This window comes from Meleagris gallopavo, chromosome 8, assembly GCF_905368555.1.
Source record: "Meleagris gallopavo chromosome 8, MGAL_WU_HG_1.1, whole genome shotgun sequence".
Lineage (NCBI taxonomy): Eukaryota > Metazoa > Chordata > Aves > Galliformes > Phasianidae > Meleagris > Meleagris gallopavo.
Window position 1 is genome coordinate 12,765,728 of NC_139411.1, and position 14,578 is coordinate 12,780,305.

General features: G+C 37.5%; 1 protein-coding gene across 9 annotated transcripts in view; it reads left to right on the forward strand.

The window, feature by feature from the left end:
• The window catches only part of KCNMA1 (potassium calcium-activated channel subfamily M alpha 1), a 444,410-nt gene that overhangs the window by 24,469 nt on the left and 405,363 nt on the right, over window positions 1–14,578 (forward strand). Inside the window, exon 1 of one of the 9 annotated variants that reach the window (XM_085230133.1) lies at window positions 9,920–10,049. The exons of the other annotated variants lie outside the window; for them this stretch is intronic. The gene's annotated coding sequence lies outside the window, so the exon portion shown is untranslated. Of the gene's footprint in view, window positions 1–9,919; window positions 10,050–14,578 lie in introns of those variants that run through there. 9 annotated transcript variants of the gene reach the window in all.

The following is a 14,578-nucleotide window of genomic DNA, read 5'->3' on the forward strand; positions in this document are numbered from 1 at the left end:
GTACATAACCATCTTTCTTTGCAAGTCCTTCTTTGAAGTTTTATTCTTTCACTTAGGTTTTTTATAAATTTTTTGTATAACTTGAGTGAATTGAAAGTGAATTTTAGGGAGAAATTTTAAAAAATCTAAAGCTTTGTAGGTCAAAATATCACTGATGAGCAAGCTAAAGACTGCAATGTGTCTCTTTCTATAATCATCATATATCATCTATCACTGTATGTTATCTTCTATTAACAAAGATACTTATGAGCGCAGCGATTCAATCTACAGGACAAGTTCAGTAAAGTATATATTTTGCCCAGTAGGACTAAACTTAATCAGTGAATATAAGGATAATTACTGGACCAAATATTCTCTGGCATACTATGTATCTTGAGGTTGAAACATTCTCTGTTTAGTAATGTTAAGGGAAAGAGAATTGTGAAGCACGATAAGTAAGCACAAATAGCTTAAAAAGATATGAAGATTAGAAAAAATAAGTAACAGATTAATAACAGTGGGGAAAAAAGAAATAGTGGTTTGTATTTTGGTTTGAATCTTTACTTCCCTGCTCCTGAGGCAATTGTTTACACTGTGAAGGAGAGCTGAGTCAGAGGTTTGTACTGATGAGTGTGTCGATACGATTTCACATTCACTTTGCAGAAGTTTCAGCTAATAGAGAATGGCATTTCCTGTTGGAGTAATCAGAGGAATGGCAGAGTGCAGGATTTACACAGCTGCCTAATGAATATTCCAAAACATTTTGAGTTACTTTAAAATGTGGCTAGGACATTCCCTTTTTGGTTTATGCAGTTGGGAGGAAATAAATGCAACTGCCTATAAAGCAGGCCAACTGATATGAAGTTACATTTATAAATTATTATTACAGTGTGTTACTCTATCAGAGCCTTTGCATAAAGAGATTGACTAACTGTTATTTACTTGAAGGTTGCTCTCCTCTCTGTCCTATCTCTTAGTTTTATACTCTAAAACTCTCTCCATTTTATCCTTCCATCTCCTGAAATACTTCAGTTTCTTCTGTTGCTAAGTCTAGAATTTGGAACACAATTCTACCAGGGAACTGCCAAGCTGTTGCCAGTTTGTATGACTTCATGACAACTCAGTAATTAAAGGCAATTACAGGACCTGTATGAGGACAGCACGTTGATATATCATAAGGGGAGTGTGATCAACCCAGTCTTCTCTGCTGATTTGAGAGGAAAAAAGAGTCACTGGATAGATTTGGTGAGGAAGGGCAGGAGTGACACTGAGGATGCAGGCTGGTACTGGAAGTGACAGGTCAGTGTCAGCCTGATTCTGAGGAAGAGTGGAAAAAATAACTGCTAACATCCTGGCTAATGTGGAAGGAAGGTTCTTCAGAGCTTGCCAGTGTAGCAGGGTTTGTGTAAATGGATGTGTGCAAAAGGAAAAGAAATATATAAAGCTGGGCAGAGAGAAGAGGTGGAGAATAATGGGGTGATTTTGCAGCTGTCATAACAAAAGATAGGCTGGGTAAGGCTAAGAAAACAAAGTAATGGGTGATGCCTGACTTTTTTTTTTTTTTTTGGTAGTGTCTGTATGACTTGGTTCATTGTGTACTAAGTGTAAAATGAACATATACTTCATGGAGACCCTTCCTTAATTCAGGTTAAGGAATTCTGGCCTAAAATGCTGCTCCAAGTATGAAAACAAGTAAATTACTATATGAAATAAAGCTTATTTTAGCTTTTTTCCTTCAATGGGCAAGCATTTAAAGATAAGTATTTAAATGTATATATTTTAAAATTAATTGTTCTAGCATTCGTAATTACAGGAACAAAAGTTAAAATTATGTACAAGTTTGATTTACACAAAATAAATCACCAGTAGGACTATTCAGCTGCATTTGAATATTAACACATGAAAATAGTATTTATCTTTAACTATATTCTTCTTTGTTTCCTTTTGCTTTCAAAATGTAATCTCAGAGAAGTTGCAGAAGTAATAATTAAACATTTTTTTTTTAACATGTCAATGTAAATCTAGTAGGTTTCACGTGTGAGATGTGATTATGGAAGCTGATAATTGTGTAGTAGGGGAAACAGGTGCTGAACGTCTTGGATTTGTTGCTTTGCGGGATATGCGTGTGCTACAGAGTTTTCCCTGTATACAGATACTATAGACTGAAGGAGTATTCTTTCTTTTTGTCTGTTTGGCTCTAGAATATATGCAGCTGAAACAAACATGGCTTTCATAGTAATGTCTAGGGACAAATTTGTAGTGTTCTGAGGGTGTGCTTGTTTTTTTCCCCCTCAGTGCTCCTTAGGACTGAATTTGGTTGTATGCAGTGTTGCAACTGTCTAGGGCTTTGTAATTTCTTTTGCTGATCAGTCAAAGCATTAGGTGTTCAGATTCTTTCAGGTGATGGACAGCCTTAGATAATACCTGACTTTCAGGGATGAAGTTTCTGAGCTGTTTAGTAGCCACTGATGAAATACATGGCTTCAAATTTGCCTTTGGTGATCCAAGAAAAATGAAAAATGTAATAAATGTCCCCATACTATAGCTTTTTGGGGGTGTTGGTTCCTGTGGTAAGTTTATTAGGATTAATACATGAAGAAAGTATTAATATATTGAGAGAACTTGTGCTTTTATAAACACATGGATATTGATTTTGATGTGTTGATGTCTAATGTCAGTGTAGAATATCCCTCAATAATGTGTCTGGCAGAGGTAATCTGGGGCCTTTGAGGGACCCATGCCTTTTGGTACAGCATTTTCTGGGTTGTGAGCACTCATTGCTGTACTGGAAGATTTCACTTTCTTTCCTTTGATGTGGGTTGCTAGCGTGCTTGCTAGCTGCAGGAGAGTGGAAGAATGTCTCAAAAGGTGAAGCCATGCTGCCTTTAACTCTGCCTAGATTCAGTCATCCCAAATCTTTTCTGTATGGTAGCAGCCTATTGAGTCCTTCATGTATCTAAACATAAACAAAATATATTTGTATGGGACAGGCTAGAAGCATTGGTGGCTTACTCATCACCACAATTGGAGAACATCCTCTCTGTCATGGGGTTGGGACAAGTTAAGATGTGCTGTAGTTTCACATCCTGGTGAGGTTTATGAGTAATGGACAGAATTCATAGCTTTCTTCCTTCTTACCCAAGAGGTGGGTACTTGTGTTCATCCTTTTCCGTTAGATTTCAGTTTGAGTCAGAGGGTGTGCACAGAAATATTTGCTGTAATCTTTTTTTTTTTTAGAGACAAAGTGGGATGTACAAGTTCCTGTTCAGTATATCCTATGAGCTATTTTTGAGTATTTTTCCAGCTGAACTCTATTACAACTAGAGGGTTGTTATTTTGTGTGTGTATGTGAAATGTAACTGTGCGTATTTATGGTCGTGCTGCTGACAGCTCTTCTACTGTCTGCATAGCCGAGCTGTTGATCCATTCAGCTTTCAAGGTGTAATGATTGGCTCTAAAGGTATGGAAGAGCAATGCTGGATACAGGGCTTTATGCTGTCAAAATCAACATGATCACCAGATAAAAAATAAATACACAGAAAATCTTCCCTTCTTATAAGGCCCACTAATTTTCCTTTCTCAGAGTGATATGATAATTTGCAGCATAAAGTATTTTTGTACTGTTAGGCCTTTATTTTTCTTTGTAGGTGAGTAATGTTAAATATATAGGCATGAACTTAGTTCATTTAATAGTAATTGAATATTTTTTTCTGAAAGTCACAGATCTGAGAATTTTTGTAAACAGCATTTTAATTTTAAGTACTTGCTGGGCTGGCCAACTTATAAAGAAACTGGAAGCTTTTAAGAGAAAGCTGCACCATTTTGGACTAGTAAAGATCTGTTGAGATGTACACATGCATAAATGGAAGTTTATGCAAGCTTATGGAAGCTAATCTAAGATGTGAATGATTGACAGAGGAGGGAGAAGAAATGATACTAAGAAATTATACAAATATCATTGTTTCACACCAAAGGATGTAAGTTGGACTGCAACCAAAGCTGTGTGATGTAACTTTATTTTCTGGGGTCTTCTATTTGGTGCACACCATGGACATAAGTCTTCATCATTGACAGCAGCACCAAATGTGCTGTGTGTTTAGATGCATGTTGCAATGAATAAAGTTGCAGGAAGAACTCTGATGCTTGTAACCTGAAGTACTGTGGCACATGGGGATATCAGATTTAATGTATAGTGTTACATTTGAGATAAAAGAGAATAATAGTATCATAGATAAAAGCAATTAAAAAAAAAAAAAACAACAACACAAAACATTTTAAAAAGTAGCAAATTACCGTGTGTTCAAAATCTTTGTGAAAGGCATTTGGAAAAACATAGGGCAAGGAGGAAACTTGTGATGGGGAAGTGAGGAGGAAGTAAAATCTACCAATAATTTTGAGTCCTAAAAATCTTCTGTGCACATATTGTATTCTGTAGTTTTTGACACATTTTATTTTCAGTTCATTGGGCAAAAAACAAGGGCTGCTCTGAAAGTAATGTTTCTTATTTTATTGTGTTGGCCCACAACATCAAAGGTAGATGTTAGTTGTATGGCAGTAGACACTGAACCTTCCTGCCAGTATTCCATTCCATTCTGTTGCTTCGTGACAGATGGCAGCAGAGGGACAGTCTGACACAATGGCATCTGACATGGAAGTGCATATGAAGCAAAGATGTGGAATTGAATTCTTCCATGAGGAGAAAATGGCATTCATTGACATTAACTGATGCCTGCTGAATGTTTGTGGAGACCAAACAGTGGATGTGAGCATAGTAAGGCAGTGGATGGTGTGTTTCAGCAGTGGTGACGGTGGGTCAGATCCACTACAAGCGCAACATACAGGCTCTTTTTCATTGCTGTTGAAAATGCATACCTAGTAGTGGGGACTATTGAAAAATGGTGTTTTGTAGGTGAGAATTTTCTCTATCAAATAGTGTTACTGTGCTCTCGTATGTGTTGTGTTTTCCATGGAAATAAATAGGAGACATTACTTCTGGAGCAACTTGCAAATGAGCAGTCAGGAACTAGGGAACGGGGAAAACCATCCTCTGTGCTAACAGCGATGTTAGTTATAAACAGCATAATTATTGTTATATGCATGTCCATACAGACTAATATGCCATGGCTGGCAGCGTGTTCTGAATCTGAACATTTTTCAGGTACCTGTACATATCCTGTATTTCTGTATCTTCAGAGTTATCCCTGATCTTAATCTTCAGGAATTTTTTTTTTTATTCTTAAGGAAGTAGTAATTCCTGGGCTCTAGCTTAAAGTTCCTTTATATTGTTTTATGATAGGTATTCCCTTGTAGACAAAAAAGAAATGATCTGTGCTTGGGATAAATCTATGGCTAGCAAGCATGAAATGTGTGCTGCTGGATTTCTGGTTAGCATCTTGAACTTTGTAATGTTTTAGCTAAGATATTCTCTTTCTGGTGCTGGGATGATGTGCAACAGGCTGGGCTGTCTGGAAGAGGTTTCATGGTGCTGTTGCTCTTTTGAAGAGCTCCTTTAGCTAGTTGTCTGCAGTTACCTGGCCATATGGGAAATGAGATGGAATACCAAGGTGAGGTGTTCTAATAGCTCCCACAAATAGAACAAATCAAAATTAAGAAACAATGGTGTCCTGGGAAAGCTTGTCGAACAGCTCTGCCTTCGGAGCTCAACTGCTTAAGATGTGGACGATTAGAGAGCACTGTTTATTCATGTAACTAGCAGAAGTCACAGTGTAGTCATCTGGCAAACTTCTTGAATCGAAGTGACTAGCTGTGCATTAATGAATCACCAACGCTCTACCAGGGGACCACGGTGATGGGGAAGAAAGTGCATTGGAAGTGAGTCACAAGAGCTCCACCAACAAATGCTTTCTGGCTGGAAAGTATGTATATAGTGGTGAATCATCAAAAGCTCCACCAAAATCTGTGTCTGCCTGTTGGTATTTGTGGAATAAGTATTGGCAATGAAGACTTCAGCCAGTATAAATAAATGTGTTTCTGTAGAAGATGGTGTAAGGTTCTGGGCCAGTGTGTTGAACCCGCTGGTATTATTCTGTTCAGCTACAAGAAAATATACTTGTAAGAAGTATAGGGTTTAGTTCTTTAATTTTTATGACCTCTTTTGAAGAGGTGCACTTTGTTTTAAATACTTGCCAGGTTCTTGCCTCCAAAAGACTTTTCTGACAGGTGTATGTCATTTGACAGTGTGTACAGTAACTTGAGATCTATGGTATGTAAGGTGCTGTAGAAATGTAAAAGGATGGCTTACTGACCTTTTGAAAAATGAAAATATACAAGTTCTGTGTTTTATAGTAAATTTGGAGTAAATTGAAGGTGATGCTTAACCTTTTAGCTCTAAAAAAATTTGATTAATTTATTGCTTTAAATCATTTATATATACATAAAACATGATATAGATGTTCACACACATCTCTATCCATATCAATATCAGACTCTGGTACAAGATTTTATAAGTAATGATAGCATCATTCAGATAAATGCATGCACCCACTTGCTCAGTTTTCCTCTCAACTTCATAGGGTAGCAGCATTGCTTACATAATAGCATCTCTTCTCTCTTGTCCCATTATTACGATCAAAAAGGTCAGTATGGTGGAAAGGTGATGGAGGAGCATAATAGCAAAGGAACTAGCACGGGTGGAATGGCATTACAAAGGAAAGGTGCTCACCCATCTCTAAATATCTAGGCTCACAAGAAAGACTCCATAAGGGAGGGTCTGCTAATCAGAGATCTTTCCCCATTGGTGGTCAGCCCTTAAATGGGATCTAAGAGAGGTGCAGCCAGGCTCCACCTAGTCTGGTCACACAGCTGAATTACCATCACCTGTGCTCCCAGGGCTGGCCAGGTCCTTTCCCCGTGCTCAATCAGTGGTTCAAGCCGTGACTCAACAGTTACCATACACCCATTCATTTGGAATATTCTACTTTTACAAGGGCTTGATTTGTAAGGAAAGAACACCCTGTTTCTGCTGTCTTTCTTCACAGTAGTTTCCTAAGAATTTGCAGACATATCTGTAATGACATTCATTTGATACACTTCTAGAGGAGTACTCAGAATAATATACTGGACTTGCTTGTTAATGACAAGAAATACTGACTCTCTTCTATTTACTAGGGAGCTTTCCAATACTTTGTTAAATGGTATGCTGACTTAAGTTAGTGCCTTTAAGTAAAAGAACTTGATAGTTTTGAAATTTTGTGTCAGGATGGAAAGTCTTGAATGTGATAAACAACAAGTATGCCTTGTAATAAATTATGATTACATGATTAGAAAATATTACACAAAAATATGCATACTGTATAATATTTGTCACAAAGAGAAACAGAAATTGTCCGTAAAATAAGGAATTTTTTAACAAATCTTTTTCAGCAAGAAATTCTTATAAAGCTTTGCTTACTTGCCAGTGTATTATTTTACTACTTAAAAGGGGAAAAAAAACAAACAAGAAAAGGAACTGCTACAATTTCTGGGGTAGATTGCAAGGACCAAGATGAAGCTCCTTTCAAAAGCAATGTATTTATTATTGAAGAAGAAATTCTCATGATCTTGGGGAGCGTTTTTTGGAGTGTAGTAGAGTAGGCCAGGATTTTAGGAATATTCAGGAAGGAAGGATGTAGGTCTTCTTTGGATTATGAAGTAGGGCACTCCAATATATATTTTAAGACAAGCAGCTCTGGCAGTGAAGAGTTTGTGCTGTTACACACAAAGATTTTGGATAATCTTAGTTATTCTTAAAGATGACATTTGGGCAGTTGGTGCATATGTCCTGCCCTGTTCAAAGGGAATCACAGAATCACAGAATGGCCAGGGTTGGAAAGGACCTCAAGGATCATAAATCTCCAGTCTCCCTGCCACATGCAGAGCTGCCAACCTCTACATTTAGTACTAGACCAGGCTGCCCAGGGCCCCATCCAATCTGGCCTTGAACACCTCCAGGGATGGGGCATCCACAACCTCTCTGGGCAGCCTGTTCCAGCACCTCACCACTCTCATAGTAAAGAACTTCCCCCTGGCATCCAAACTAAATCTTTCCTCCTTCAACTTAAAACCATTTCCCCTTGTCCTGCTGTTATCTACCCTTTCAAAGAGTTGATATAAAGAGTTGAAGATCTGTGTTAGGATCTTTTGGCTTTAGCTTTTTTGTGAAGTCTGTCATGTGTGCAGGCTGTTGTATTTTTAGCTGTGGGGAACTGGGAAGATACATTCATTAAGTATGCTGCATCTTAGCCAGACATATGGCATATGTTCTAATAAAAGTAAACTCAATACCTAGATGACAGTAGTGATGATTCTTTTGTATAGCTGCATCTTGCCAAGTAGTACATTGCATCTCTTGAGTGGAAACCCCCTTCATCTTAGAAGTAACCTGTTGTCAGGTAATGCTTCCAGCTCTTTCAGCACCTATGATCTTGTTTAAGCTGCTTCTGGTTAGAGACACAGTCAAAGTTATTAGGAGAGAGTTTCTGTCTTTTCTCATGTCTGGCAAGTTATGTTTTAGAACACATTGACCTGCTCTCCCTGCCACAGTAACAGTTAGTGGCAATATGAGACAAGGGAGACTAACAGTGTTCCCTACTGTATCTTTCCTTAAAATGAATTTGCAAATGGGGAACTTTTTTTTTTATATACCTGTTTTTAATAATTGAGTAGGTACTGTTAAATAAGTGTTTTTATGTGAAGGTAATTATATGAGCTAGCGTATATTATAGTGCACACCTATGTATGTGCTCACTGTATATATGTGTGGTTACACATACACACTGACTTTATACCTATACATGTATATGGGCATGTTATATGTTTTATTTCCAATAAGACAAAGTATCTGAGCTGTTCCTTTTTTATACAGGTAAGAGCCAATTCTATTAAGTTTCGTCATTTTCATCTGAAATGTTTAGACATGGTGTCACAAAACCACATCTTTTGTGTTTTTTTTTTGTTTTTTTGGGAGAGGGGGTAAGAAGAGAGATGGCTCATTAAGGTCAAGAATATTTTTTTAAAGTGTAGTTGTACAGAATAAATATAATAGCAACTTAAAAAAACAAACTCACAAGTGAAGTCACAAATGCCTCTTTCCCTTTGATCCTTCTTTTTGATGATCACAGCTCAATTTTTTTTGAAATTTTAATGTTCTTTGTTTAAAATACCCGCTGTTTTTTCAAGTCTGATGTTGATTTGAATTTTATCTCAGTCCAGCAGCATTCTGTTTTGTCCTTCTAACTCTGATAGTTTAAATTTACTTTTATTCAAAGTGCAACCTGACTAATTATATCCCCTAAATCCTACTTTAGGATGCTAAAAATAGGTTTGCCACTAGTGCAAATGCCATCCCTGTCTTTTCACATTACTAATTTTGTTCTTGAGGGTACTGTGCAGCCTGGGACACAGAAGCTTCTCCCAAGTCCTCATTATTTGTAATTTTCCTCCTAAAGACTGAGAATTGGTGATTCTAAACCTGACCAAAAGTTTAGAGGGGGAGGGGGAGGAAAAAACCCTTATAAAACAAGCTACTTAAATGATTTAGCATGTCCTCACTGGACAAGCTGAACTAGTAAGGAGTAGTTGCTGTAATTTCACTGCATTTAAGACAGTTTAAGAAACTGCGTATCAGATGAGACTGGTTGCCTTTGAATGCTATGAGAAAGTTGGATACAAACAAAAGAGCCCTTTTGTTTCATTTTGGATGCTGTTTCTCCTGGTGTATCATGGCACTGGAGTGTAAGTTATTAATCAAAGTACAATTACTTGGAAGACTTCTATTCATCCCTAGAATACAACAGTATTCAATAGAACTACCTTAAGAAAGTCTTTGGAGATATTCAGGTGTATGGAAACCGTTAAATCATGGCCTCAACCAGTGATTGAGCACCTGGTGAAGGGGTGTAGCCAGCCCTTGGAGAACAGGTGGAAGCAATTTACCTGTGGGAGGGGAAGGGTTGGACCGAGGGTTCATCCCTCTCTAGCCTCATTTAAGGAGTGGCAGTAGCAAGGAAAGAATCTCTACTTGGAGATTGCCTCCTTTGGAGTGTTCAGTGAGCCCTGATCATTGGAAAGGGGTAAGCAATTCCTTCTTTGTTACTGGATTGTGACTGCTGCCTTTTTTGGGGGATCTGAAACTGGCTTAATATCTGCTGCCTCCAATCCTTACGAGTTTTCTCCATTGGTTCCACTCTTATTAGCACAGCTCATATTTCAACATGGGATATAATGAAAGCAGTGAAAAGGAATGAAGAAATAATTCAGAATCAGTGTACTACCTACCAACCCAACAGAAATCATAGAATAAAGTATGTATCAACACTGGCATTGCAACGGTCCTATGCATGTGTCCTTTAAAAAATTAAAAGAATTAATAGGTCTAAAATGCTGGCTGGATTACATGCACTTAACACAATATAAACAGGATGATGCAATTGTCCATAGCTCGTGTGGCAGGAGTATGCCTTGTAGACTCAAAACATTGTAAAGTATCAAACAGACAATTTGTAGTTGTGGGATTGTATCCTGAGAATGCTTTATAAACAAACAAACAAAAAAAAACAGGTACGAATGTGATTTACCTCTGGAACGTGTACCTATTAAATGAGATTTAATCAGATCGACATTAATAATTTAAGATTAATTTTAAAAAGTTATGTTTTTAGAGAAAATGAAATGTTGTTTGCGTAATGGCTGTACTGTTAGGAGTCTTGGTATTGGATTATTGCATGATTGTAGCACTGATAGCTGCCATTCTTTGAAGTGATGAGTCTAAAACATGGTTCATTTCTTGTTTAAATCTATGAATTGGGCTCTGTTAATATTACCTAGCTGACTTTCTGCAAGTTATCTTGAAGGGGACTGTGGGAATATTGATAGCTGTTTCTCCAAACCACCAGGGTGCATCTTAATTTCTCTGGCTAACATTTCACGTGTTTAAGTCTCTTGGGTTTTTTCACTCTGATCAGCAGAGGATCAGGTCTTAGTTATTTCTGAAGTAAAACACCTGAGCAGCTAACTTGAGAGGCATACAGAAATCTTCTGAATTGTCACTGAAAGTTATTTGTATAATATTTTACTCTCCCAGGAATAGGACAGATGCTGTCCTTAATTGGTCTTTTCCACGTGACTTTTGATAGCAGACATAGTTGACTATAAATCTGGCCTACGTTGTGCATTTGTATTTGTTAGAAGAGCAGCATTTTTACAGTACGTCAAGCTTCTTCTGTTTTGTTGTGTTCTGAGAGTTAGTCTCCATCATAGAAACTAGTGTTTGCTCTAAGCTCAGTTCCCTGAAATAGCTGTCTGTCAATCAAAATCTGCTTTGGCAGCTTTTGCACTTTTCTGATCAGGCAGGCACCACTGAGGATTTCAGTCAGTATTGTCTGTCCTATATATAATGTACGGAAGTACAGCAACACTCAGATATTCTCAAATTATATTTTTAGAAGTGTATCTCATTAATAAATATTTAGTAAGCGTTAGCATACTGTTTAGTCTTGAAATCAGCTAATATGTTGTAATAGTAGGAGTGCTGGATAAATAACGAAGGCAGTTTTATAAAAAAAAAAAATCTAGCCAGCCTTAGCATAATGCAAGCAGAGCAGCCATGCCAGCCTTCTCATGAGCTGACAACCACCAGCAGCCTCTAGCACAAGTACACTTAAATGCTAATGTCTGAATATCAGCAGACTATTAATGAAGTCAGAAATGCCGTTCTTGAGAAGATTGCTTCCAGGGGCCTATTCTTTGTACCTCTTGAATCATTACTACTTGAACTGAAAGGTAAGATTATGGAGAAATGGGAAGGCTGATTGGAACAGAGAAAGAAATTTGGACAACTAAATGTGCTGCTATTAAGAAAATATATTTAAATGTATACCTATTGTTTCATAGTATTTAACATAAAATAAAAATATATAAATATTTGCATGAAATCAAGTAATAGCAGTGTTTTGATGGGAGTTACTGAATGGTGGTCTAATCAATGCACAAAACCTTAATGTTATGTAACTATCTGCCCTCAGGGACTTGCAGACTAATTGTAATAGTCAGACGAAGCATAGACAAAAAGCTGTAACGTGGAGAGAGGAATTGCAGGCAAGTGATGCATTACTGCCACATTCAGTTTTGAAGTGGATTTATTTTGGAGAGAATAAATTAAGGGGCAAGGAAAAAGATAAAATTGAAAGGAAAACATCTGAGACTATGTTTAAGAAGACTCCTGGCATTCTGATGCTGGGATTCCAGTCTTTTGGTTTCCTTCTCAGGGATGGATGGGGATAGACGTTGGACAGGGCTCTCTGGCATGCACTGGGGATGTGGAGAGGCTGGCACTGCTACTGCTGGCAACAAAAGGAAGGTTTAATCAGTAGCTAGTTCTTCTTGGCTGGTCTCAACAGTAGCTGTACTTGGACTTCTTTGTACAACAGTGGACAGCAACAGTAGGTGGATTTTTAAGGGATCAGGTGCAGGTAGAGCAGTTAGGACCGTCTGTCTTCTCCCACGTTTACTGTCCAGCAGTTTCTTTACTCTGTCCATGTCTAGAATTGTCTCTTGTGGAGGAGGTTTCAGTCCAAATAAGGTTACATTACCAGAAGCTCATAGACAGTGAAAGGTTGAACTCTTTTCCGAAAGAGCGTATATATTCCTCTTTAAGAAGCCATAGATCAATAATCAATTTTTGCCAGGATTTCTCATTTTTTAGAGTGTTTAGTATGGGTGATGTGTAGTTGCTGCTGCTGGCATTTGAGTATCGAGTACTGGTGGTTGTGACTGACTAAAATGATATCAACATTTAAGAAGTATTTAAAAAAAAAAAAAAGCTAAGAACAAGACTTAGATGAATTTCTTGAAGTCAAAATAGAAAGGTTTTTAAAAAGCTGTTTGATATATAAGTAACTGTTTCTCCCTCTGGTGCCACTTTCAGACCATTTTGGGAATTGTACTTTTATGACAAGCTGGGAAGTTTTGTTCTGGCAAAGTTTTATATATATAATAAAAGAATATCTAGACGTGCTGAGTGAAAAGCAGTAATTTATTTTCTGCCATCTCAAGGTCTGCTCTGTTATGCTGAGCATGACATAGTGAATCTGAGCTGAGAATGCAGTGACTGTACCTTCTCTCACTTGAATTTGTAAGAGATTATATTGCCTTTTTTGTTCCTAGTTTGCCATCTGTATCATATTCTTACCTATTGAGAAAGCATCCTTGACTAACAAGGTGAGTGCTCACACTGTACAGCAAACTCATGACAGTTTGATACTTTCTTATGCACATCATCCCTAATCTTTGGTGTCCTTACACAGGTTGCCTCAAACAGAAGTATTATCAATCTGGCGGGAGACCAGCTGAAGCTATAAAATGTATCATCAGATACTTACATAATACTGCCACTACAATAGCTAAGGTTTTTTTTATTGTTATCTGACATCGCTCCTTGCATGGCATATAGATAAGCTTTATCTGCAGCATGTGAAATTAAAAGTAACAAAAAGTAGCTTATCAATTAATGTTCTGCAAAGGCAGAAATAAAAACTGTGTAAATATTGGCTGTGTTTCAGTATCCTGTACTAAAAACATGTAGTGTAAACCTGCACAGGGAAAGTGAGCGGGGTTTGTATGCTTACTATAGGGTCTGGAGGAAGAAATATTGTTCTGGAGTGCCAGCTGCAGGGAACATCCCTCCCTGCTAGTGCTGTGCAGCATCCTGTTCGGTCTGTACTTTCCTTCACTTGATGTAGATTTCAAACTTTATAATGATCAGAAACCCAGCTCTGCATTTTGAGAAATAATTCCATCTTGATTTCTTGTTTAAAATATTAATGTCTTCTCCTTCAGTAGTCTTCTAGTGAACATTCATATTCTCTAAAAGGAGTTTGCAGGCAGGATTTGGACTTATTTTTGATTCAACATCTGTGTATAAAATTACTAGTTGGAGAACTGAGGAGTTTGTTTTAGCAATGTCCTAGCCCCTTGTTTGGTTCACCTAATAGATTTTTGCATTGTTGAAGATGGTGTTTCCAAGAGCTGCTAGTAGCTGTCTGGGTCTCTGCAGTTTGTGCATTGCATTAGTACAGCAAGTGATGCCTCTGAACATGTGGATCTAATCCAATCTATGCCATTACATAATTGTGAAGTGACTGCTAGTAATTTTTATCCTGTGTAAATATGTGGGGTGCTTTGAAATATGGCAAGTCCTTCAATATCCTTAACACCTGCTGGAAGACTCTTCCAAAACAACACAACAGAAAAACAAACAAACAAAATAACCCACACAAAAGCAAAGACCTTAAACCTTTTTTTAAGACTAATGGAATTAATAACATGAAAAATGAGCCAAACTTATGGACCTGATCTTTCTTTAAATGGAAGTTACAGGTGGAAGTAGAAGACAAATAACGTTGGGCCTGACCTAGTTACTTTACCTTATAGAAGATGAGTAACTGCCTTTTTTTGTCTCTTGGGAATGAAATGCGTTTGGGGGGAAAGAAATAAAATCCATCACAATTTCTAGTTATTTTGTAAATTTGTCATTCTTGAGCATTTTCCTCATTGTTTGGAAGTAAGTCTAAGTGTAGATATGTCTTTTTCAATTTGACTTTGC